Genomic DNA, 10457 nt, shown 5'->3' with positions numbered 1-10457 from the left:
TTATCTATTTTCATTTTTCTTATTTTTTATTGTTATGTTTATCGTTTTATTTTATTTTTAATCCTTGCACATTATTAACTTTAAGTTAAGTTAAAACATTTATAGCATCATTTACTTTGTATTTTGCATATATTTTTATTATTATTATTTTTCTTCTCTTATTTTTATGTTTCTTATTTGTATTTTTTCTTTTTACTTATTTTTTATTTTTCTTATTTTTTTATTGTTACGTTTCTTATTTTATTTTATTTTATTTGAAATCCCTGTAATTCCTGTTAACATTTGCACTTTATTCACTTTAATTCATTAATACACAGGATAAGATGTTATAATCCCTTGTGCCAAGATCCCAGGCAAAACGCATTTAGAGGCCCTGTCCAGCTAAGAGACCCTACCAAACCTGTGGTCATATAATATGATGATTAACCTATAATCTACATAAACTAACTAAACGCTGCTGGCTTGTATGGCCCGCTCAGCAGCTAACCATAGCTACCACGTAACAAGAAGACAACAGCAGTATGCAGCATGTCATTGGGGTTTTCAAGTGGGCACCTCCCTTCACCGATGTTTCGTTAAGTTAGGCCCACGACACCTCGAGAAGGCTTAACAGTGACTTCCAGCGTCCTGGAGTCTCCCCCCTCCACACCGCCACTGCACAACCCTGCTTCCCTCACCATTCGATGTCTATCAACAGCTAATATAGGAACTAATAACCACGTAACAAAAACAAATCTGCCATGATTCGCCCCGTTGATGCGGACTGAACCACGTAACAAACAAATCTACCGTGGCCAACATGCGGCCATCCTTACCTTAGCTAGTTCCCCAGCTAGCATGCTTCCTGCGCCGAATCACCGACTTTGTCACAAATCCACGGCAGCCCACTTCTACCGGGCGGACATAAGCCTTCCATCCATTCTGCTCTGCATCTGCTGCTAACTCTGCATACTCAGCTCTTTTTCGCTCGTTAGCCTCCTCAACTCTATCAAATAAACTACTTTCTCTGGCTCAGACCACAACAGCAGATCTGGCCGTAGTCGGGTGCTAACTAAAGAGAGCCGAAGTCCCGCCCCCTCGACTTCCGGGTCATGGGACCTATCTTTCGAAAAAATATGAACGGCAGTCTATGGCGAAAGATAAATTATTTTCTGGTCCCGATCGACTTGTGCCTTGGATTATACATATGTTGTTTTTCAGAATAAAAAATGATTTTACATGTCAAGAATGTCACAGTTTGTCGCAAGATAGTTCAGTAAAACGCTATGGAAAATACGTACTTAAACGAACTACAAGTCCCACATGCTGGCGCGTACAGAACCGACCAGAACTCCCTTGGTGTAACTACAGCTCTGGACATGACCCGATTTATAATGATTTTCACCTCGTTTGATGCTTCTGCCTTCGTCCTGGAAGAAGACGGTAAAGCTCAACGAGGAGACAGCCATAGTTCTCTAGGGAACTCTAGAGAGATGTAGTTCACTGAGCGATCTCATACAAAACCTAATGTTGTTCAGCTTATTTACGTCAAATAATTTATCTCTGGACGTGAAAAATTATCTTTTAAATTCACACACATCATATGTGAAATTCATGCCACAATTCGATCGGGACCAAAAAATAATTATGATCTCTCCATAGACTGCCGTTCATATTTTTTCGAAAGATAGGTCCCATGACCTGGAAGTAGAGGGGCGGGACTTCGGCTCTCTATCTCAGCTGGAATAACCAGTTGTCCATTTAACTCCGCCCTCATCTGCCAGGCTCCTCCTACTCTTAGCTGTCCCGTGTTATGCCTGATGCCTGCTGGTCTAGCCTTTTCTCCCTCCCGTACAAACTTAATGCGTCTATTCTCTCTGTTAACAGCCATGGAATTTACATTCACCCGTTTTTCCTCAATTGGAGCTGCTAAACATTTCAGTACCTGATTGTGACGCCAGGTATAACGTCCTTGGGAAAGACTAACCTTACAACCTGTCAGAATATGTCTAAGCGTGCAGACACAAGTGCACAGTGGACAGGCATTATCCTCACCTACCCACTGGTTTAGGTTCTGGGGAGTTGGCAGCACATCAGAAGTAGCCCCTAGCATAAATCTAATCCTGCTAGCCTCCATGCTCCAAAGCTCTCTCCACTTCAACTTCCTTTTCTCTACACTCTCCCAGTTCACCCATTGACCCTGCTTAGCCTGCGACACTGCCTTCGAGCATCTAACTGCTTCCTCTTGTTTCTGTACTTCTTCCCCTACCATCTTTCTCCTTTCTACTGCTGATGCCTTGCTCCACAGAGGTTTCCCTGCACACAGCCCTAGGCCTCCACGCCCTTGCTGTACATGGCCTGTGATATCCCTATGTTTAAGAGCTGCCTGTGCTTGCTGCACTGCCTCTTTTGCCTTCCACTTTCAAAGTTAAAACATCTATGGCATCATTTATTTTGCATATTTTTTTGTTTTTTTTTTGTTTTTGTTTTTTATTTTTTATTTTGTTCTTTTTATGTTTCTTATTTGTATTTTTTCTTTTTATTTCTTTTTCTTTTTCTTATTTTTTATTGTTACGTTTCTTATTTTATTTTATTTTATTTTATTTTATTTTATTTTATTTGAAATCCCTGTAATTCCTGTTAACATTTGCTAAGTTCATCAAAGTTAAAACATGTTTCATTTTTTTTTTTGGTCTTTATTTTCTTATTTTTCGTATTTTTCATAGTTTTATTTTTCATAGTTTTCTTTTTTATTTTAACTATTTTTATTTTTCTTATTGTTATGTTTCTTATTTTATTTTATTTTAACTTTTGCACTTTATTCACTTTAAGTTCATCAAAGTTAAAACATTTATGGCATAATTTATTTTGTATTGTTTCATTTTTTTTATTTTATTTTATTTTATTTTAAATCTCTTTAATTCCTGTTCCTTTTGTCTTTTTTATTTTCTTATTTTTCTTTTTTTTATGTTTGTTATTTCTATTTTTAAGTTCATCAAAGTTAAAACATTCATGGCATATTTTTTGTATATAGTTTGTATTGTTTCATTTTATGTCTTTTTTTCTTATTTTTCTTATTATTTATTTATTTATTTTATTTTTACTTCCTCGTCATGCTGGTCACTTGTGCCTTAATTACCTTATAAAGCTTCTGTTTCAGTAAATAGTTGCAGATGAAGAAATTATCATTAATATAATATAGATTATCTGATGTCACTGCATCATGAACTTTCTACATTTTCAATAAATCTCACCTGAAAGTTGATTATAATTAATATTTGTCAATATCTGTTTATATTGTGACGTATTTAGGTGCATCTGTACGACGCATGCGCGACGAGGTGGCCGAGTGGTTAAGGCGATGGACTGCTAATCCATTGTGCTCTGCACGCGTGGGTTCGAATCCCATCCTCGTCGAGTTTTTTAATTTTAATTTCCAGTCTATATTATAAAGCCTCATAAAACCTAGAAGATAAAAACCTGTTCTTAGCTTATAAGTGATCAAATAATCAGAGGAAAGATGTGAAGATGTGTTTAAAACTAAATGTGAAGGATCCAATCAGCTGGAGAGGATTCAAACACGTGACGAAAGTGTTGAGGTGTAGTTCCAGGGTTCATCCTCTAGAGGTCTCTGCTGCTCCACTCTAGGTCCAGGTCTGATAGAACCAGGGCTACAGGTAGAGCAATAGAACCAGGTCTAAAAGAACCAGGTCTAATAGAACCAGGTCTGATAGAACCAGGTCTAATAGAACCAGGGTTTAATCCAGTCTCACATTAACATCTGTAGACCAGAGTCTATCTGTTCCTCTTCCTCCTTCTTCTTCACCTCTTCCTCATTTTCTTCTTCTGCAACTCCTTCTTTTCCTTCTCATCCTCCCCTTCTTCTTCTTCACCTCCTTCTGCTCCTCCATTTCCTCCTCTTTCTTCTTCTTTACCTCATCCTCTTCCTTTTCTTCTTCACCTCCTTCTTCCTGTTCTCCTCCTTCTACCTCACTTCCTCCTCTTCCTCCTCTTCTTCCTCTTTCTCCTCCTCCTCCATGGAGACAGCTGATCACCATGACGACATACAAACTTTCTTTCAGATCATTTTCTCGTCTCCTCGTCTTGCTGAATTGCTGAATTAGCCCCAATCAAGCTCTTTAGTGGAGCAGAATCAGTTCCCAACGAAGAGACTCCAGAACAACTTTCAAATACCTGTGGGCGGGGCAAGTTAAGGTTGGTTAACGCCCTGATTTAGAGAAGACTCCGCCTCCACGCGCCCTAAGTCTCTGGTCAATGTGAGGAAGTGGAGACACGTCGTCCATCTTTAGAAACGCTCCACGGTTCCACTTCAAGTCATAGTCTGTATATAAAGATGGACAACACGGCTCCACCTCCTCTCATTGGTCAAACTGACTCTATTTTCCTACAAACCATTTTACTCTGAAGGTCTAAAGATAAACTTTTGGTAAAATAAAGGTGGATGAGATGCAGACGAGTATCGTGATCGTGATGATCAGTTTGATGAATCATGAAACCAACAAACTCATTTCTTTCTTCTCGTCTACACTCGTAAAACATCTTCTACCAAACACTGTTTTACAAAGATGCATCCAGATGTAGACTGATAACCAGACTGGAGACCTGTCCAGGGTGGACCCCGCCTCTCGCCCCCATGACCCTCCACAGGACAAGAGGTTACAGAAGACGAACAAATAGAACTTAACTCTGGTCACATGACTGGTGTAGTTTTAAAGGAACACCTCAGGTGTGGCTGCATCCATCCCATAATGTCCTCTGGTTTTCTACAAATGAAACTAGAATCAGAAAATGTTGATATTTTACACTTTTCTTTTATCGTTTGCTGTTTTGTTTTTTTGCGTCTTCTTTGTTGAATCTGCTCTGATTCATCTTAAATCGTTTCTGCAGCAGAGAGCTCTTGCTCATATTTCCCAGAATGCAGCTGCAGAACAAACGCTGGTCATTCCTACATGTAATGAATTCAGTCCGTGCAGCAGCAGTGGCGGCGGCGGCGGCGGCGGCGGCGGAGGCCGGTCTCCCCGCAGAAACATTAAGACGACCCGTTTTTTTTTTCTAAACGTCACATCATGTCTCCAAAAACACTTAGCCCAGATTCTTTGTGATGTTTGGACTCGTGGTGCATGTTGGGAATTAGGGAGATGAAACACGGGTCGAGTTTCATCTCTGACGCTCCGTTTCATCAGCCGTCCATCACGGCCCGCCGATGAAAGGCCGCTCGGTTACGCCTCCGGTGAACGGCGGATGCTGTCGGATCTAAATTCCACATCAGACCTCCTCGCTGAGACGGACAGCCAGAGGTTATTAGAAGGAGCTTCAGGTCTGAGCACCTCGACGCTCGCCAGAGCTGCCTGTGATCTATGATTCATGGGCGCTCATTTAAAATAGTGTGAAATATTTAAAGTTGGCTGCTCGGCCTCAGAGGGTCGACGGGCTGACCTCTCTGCTCTTATTACTGCATGGAGGGGGAGGAGGGGGGAGGAGGGGGAGGAGAGATGTTACCCGCAAGAAAGGAGAGAAGATAATAAGATGGGAGTGAAGAGGAGGAGGAGGACTGGCTTCATGTTGGAGGGTTTTAGTTTTAGAAATAAGATTAAATCTGTTTTAACGTGTTCATATTTAACACATGAAGCATTTATGAGAATTTACCGAGAAGGATTTTATCAGTTTAGATCAGATAACAACACAGCTCAAACATTTCTGTTGGTTTGGTTTTAGTTTTTCCAAACAGTCGTCTACGGTTCATCTCTATTCTCAGCCTCCTCTCAGGTTCAGCTCTGTGAAGAATAAAGTGGCAGAGACCTGAGTCCTTAAAGGCTGACACATGAAATAACAGTCACATCATTCAATTATAAATATTTAAATTTCAGATTTCTGGTAGAAAATAAACTGAGTCTCTGTCCTCGTTCAGTTAAAGATGGATTTAAAAACTAGTGTCTGAGTCTCTGAGCTGGTTAATATATATCCTACAGGTTATTATAGGCTCTGCAACATGAGGTTGAACAGAAATAAATCACATAAATATCTACTAATCTGGAATAAATGAATACATATGTTATTATGAGATTTACATTTTTTAAATAATCCGCTTAATTAAATAAAAAACTGGTTTAAAAAGTGTCAGGACTGAAGCAGATAACATCACAGTTACAGTTAAACCTTCTTTAGTTGATCAGTAAATGAGAAATAAAAGCTTTAGAGTGTTTTCCTGTCACATGGAGCAGAGGTGGAGGATGAAGAGGCATCAAAAGAAAAAGTAGGATTCATAATCATTAAATCAGTTTCTTCTCTGAACTGGTAAATAGATTATTCTAGAGGTCATTTAATGATGAATTACTGCAACGTGAACAGAAATCAACTAATTCATATATTGAAATGATGTTTTAAGATTTAAAAAAATATATTCTAAATAAATTAGATATTTTTTAGTTGTATCAGGACTGAGGAGGTAAAGCACCGTCTATAGCTGCTGGATCATATTTAATTTTACTATAACTCAATGTATGCTGTATGAATGAATGTACAGTATGAAGGAATGTCGGCTGCTTCTATAAAATAAATATTCATGATGAAACATTCACAGTTTGATCCAGTGAGACCAGGACGTGTCTTGTTTTCAGTCTAAAGAAGCGTCTGGTTGAGGAGCTCAGTCGTCTACAGAATAATTTACTGGAACACAGCGAAGCATGAAGGTGGTGAGACGCCACGACACCATGACAGAAGTGATTCCAGCAGCAGAAAGTCCCAGAAAGTCTCTCAACAGTGACACTTGAAAGTATTTGCTACCCTCAGAATCTCCTACACGTCTGGATATGCTTGTGTATTTGTTTATTCACTAAAATGAGCCAATATTACATATCAGAGAGGAGCTCCTCTAGGATCCAATCAGAGTCCATGTGTTCAGAAGTGTTTCCATCAACGTAATGAGACTCAGGTGTGGTTCAGTTCCTGGTTTAGTTTCAATAAATCAGGGATTTGTCTCAGTCTGATCTTCACAACACATGTTTGTGGACAAAGGAGCTTTCTGAGGAGCTCAGAGAAAGAGTTGTTGCTGCTCATCAGAACCATCTCTAAAGAGTTTGGAACCCACAAATAATCCACAGTCAGACAGATTGAAGACGACTGTTCCCCTCCACAGGAGTGGTCCACCAACAAAGATCACTCCATAATAGTCTGAGAGGTCCCAAAGGAACCCAGGGGAACTTCTAAGCAGCTAAAGGCCTCTCTCTCATTGGCTAATGTTAATGTTGATGAATCCACTGAACAACCATGGTGTGATGGACAAAGACACTGCTCTCCAAGAAGAACATTTCTAAACATCATGTGGACAAGACAGAAGACTATTGGGACAATGTTTAGTGGACAGATGAGACCAAAGTAGAATAGTTTGGTTTAAATGAGATGAACCAACACTGCATCATTCCAGCATCAGGACCTCGTCCCTCCATCAAACATGGGGGTGCTAATGTCCTGGTTTGGGCCTGTTCTGCTGCATCTGGACCAGGACGTCCTGTCCTCATTGATGGACCAATGAATTCTGAATTCTACCAGTGAACTCTAAAAGAAAATGTCAGGACATCTGTCCATGAGCTGAATGTGAAGAGAAACTGGGTCATGCAGCAAGACAACGAGAACCAAGAACACAAGTGGTTCTACAAGAGAACGGTTAAAGAAGAACAAGATGAATGTTTAGGAACGGCCAAGTCAAAGTCCTGACCTTAATCCAATAGAAATGTTGTGGAAGGACCTGAAGCAAGCAGTTGATGTGAGGAAACCCACCAACATCTCAGAACTGAAGTGGTTCTGTTCTGAGGAATGGGCTAAAATTCCTCCAAGCTGCTGTAGACCACTGATCAGCTGTTACCAGAAACATTTAGTGACAAGGAGGTCACAGCAGATACTGGACACAAGGAGGACATGATATGTAATATTGGCTCACTTTAGTCTAATGGTTCTGTTTCATGTGTTTGATTGGGTTCTATCTTTGTCTATTTTCAGGTCTTGTGTCGATCTACCTGTCTATTTATTTCTAGTGAGGAAGCAGAAAACCAAGAGAGAAGAGGAAGAAAGGAGGAGGAGGAGGAGGAGGAGATGGTGAGCGTGTCAAACAGAAGAACTGATGCCATCTGGTCAGAGAGCAGTTTTTATTGTGAATATGGCAGCGGTCCGATGGTCAGAAGACGCTTTTACAGAAAGACGAGCATGTGTGCGACACGTTCCTCTGAACGGATGAGAACCTAGTAAACGTAGAAAAGAACAACTGCTAGAAAAATGAAGTATGTACATTCACGGGTTTGCAGCATTATTCATGGTAAACGAACTCAAAGAGATGTCTTTAAAACAGAAGAAGAAGAATCCAAAATGAGCCAGGCACTCAAAGTTAGCATCAGTTAGTCGTGAGTTTTCCCGCTCGTCTGTGAGGGGAAAAAAAACAAAACAACAAAAAAACAGAAAATAGAAATGTACCATAGTTTTCTCTTTTTTAATATTTTAATTTGTTTGTATTTAGAATTTTATAACACTGTTAACATTGATAATAAGAGGTTCCCTCTCTCCCGTATTTCAGCTACTTGGCACCAAGTTCCTCATAAAAGAATCTGTATAATTGTACAAGAAATAGTTAAAAACACAGACACAGTTTCTTCACAGGTAAATGAAGTGATTCTTCAATAGTTTGTAATTCTTAAACACTATGTTTTTATCTTGACAGCAGCTGTGATTAAGGTTTTTAGAGTTTTTAAAATCACCAGCAAAGTTTTTCAGTTTTTCGACATAAAACACAGAAGAAACATAGAAACAGCTCGGACCGGCTGTTTGGTTTTTGTTACATGTGGGTGTATTTCCTGGTTTCGTCTGAGTTATGTGCCGCCCCCTCCCTCGTTTACCCGTCCCTCCCCACAACCGCTGCCAGGTAAAACCCGCCAACAGTAGAAAATGCTAAAATCCAGAGGAGCGCCCGAAACAAAACGCTCCCGACAAATTGAACATTCAACCACAGACGGGCCCCCGACCGACCGACCCACGGACGGCCCGGTCCAGGGGCCCGATTCACATTCCCCGACACAAAAAGTAAAAACGTTTAACTGCACAACCTGGTTGTTGTTGGTTTTAGTTTTTTTCGTGTTTTTTTTTTTTTTAGTCGCAGTGACGAGACATTGATTCTTCACAGAAAGCACAGACGCTACAGATTGTTTTTCCTGATGTGATGGGGGGGCGGGGGGTCAGAGGCCCGGGTCAGCCTCCACCTCGTCCCCCCCCCCCAGTTTGGACTCGACAGACATTTAAAAAATAAAAATAAAACACACAAAGAGCTCAACAAATAACGGAGGGATCGATCACGTGAAATGCATCGGACAAACTCACTAAACATGCAGTTCAGTTTCCAAAACACCTATAAAAATAGATTTATAGTGCGAAATATTTTTTTCTTCTTTTAGTTTCTTTAGAAATCTTTAAAATTGTATTTTTTCATTATTATTATTATTATTATTATTATTACGTGTCCTGAAAGACGACTGTGATTTTATTTCTCCCCCCTGTGAACCACTTGTTTAACTCTAGTTTGTCCCGTGAGAGAAGTTTGCGCAGGAAGTCAACAAGTTTTGGTGGGAACCAATGAAATACACCCAATGCACACAGGAAGCCCCAAGGGACTCTGGGAAAATGTTTCACAACTGAGGCTTTTCTGGTTCGTTTTTCTTTCCAGGATGCAGGACTACATCTAAAAATGCTACTTGAGGCTTTTCTTCGCCATAATTTATTTCTCTAGTGTAAAATATTCATTAGTTGTTGTTTTTTTTTTTAATACTTTGTGTTCAAGAGCTGGAAACTACGATTCCCAGAATTCCTTAGTGGCAAAAAACATGGCTCCATAAACCTTTGAGCTAGTTAAAGAATCTTTTCGTCTCTGAGAGAAAAGACAGCGAGATAAAGAGGTTTGTATAAGACTACACAACAGCAAAAAGCAATAGCAGAGAAGAAGAAGAGAAGGATTAGAAAATCTGAACAAAAAAAGAAGAGGTTTTACAAAGACAAAAAGGAAGCAGCGAAGAAAGTAAAGGTGGACTTTACAAATATTTTTTTTCTGTTTGTTTTTTTTTGCAAAGGCCACCGAACACGAAATTCCACGAACCTCCACTGGTTTCACTAAGACTGCAGAAAGAGGGAGGTAAGAGAAGGAGAAGGACAGAGACACAGAGGAAGGAGTCGCCATTTTTTTTTTTTTATGCAGGGATGTCAATCATCCCAACAGGCTCCGCCCCTCATCTCTTATTTAAGCCCCGCCCCCTCCTCTTCCGTCCCACCCACACTAGAGATAGAGCACAGAGAAGACAAAGGACAAAAACAGCTACAGTAGCTCAGTATATACTGCATATAGTCAACACACACAGAGAGAGAAGTCGCCATGAAAGACTTTTTGACAGCCAGTGACACTAAACACATCGGTAACACGTTTTACG

The sequence above is a fragment of the Chelon labrosus genome (genome assembly GCF_963514085.1).
Source record: "Chelon labrosus genome assembly, chromosome: 20".
Taxonomy (NCBI): Eukaryota; Metazoa; Chordata; class Actinopteri; order Mugiliformes; family Mugilidae; genus Chelon; species Chelon labrosus.
The sequence above is the reverse complement of the archived record's forward strand: the minus strand, read 5'-3'. Positions refer to the sequence as shown.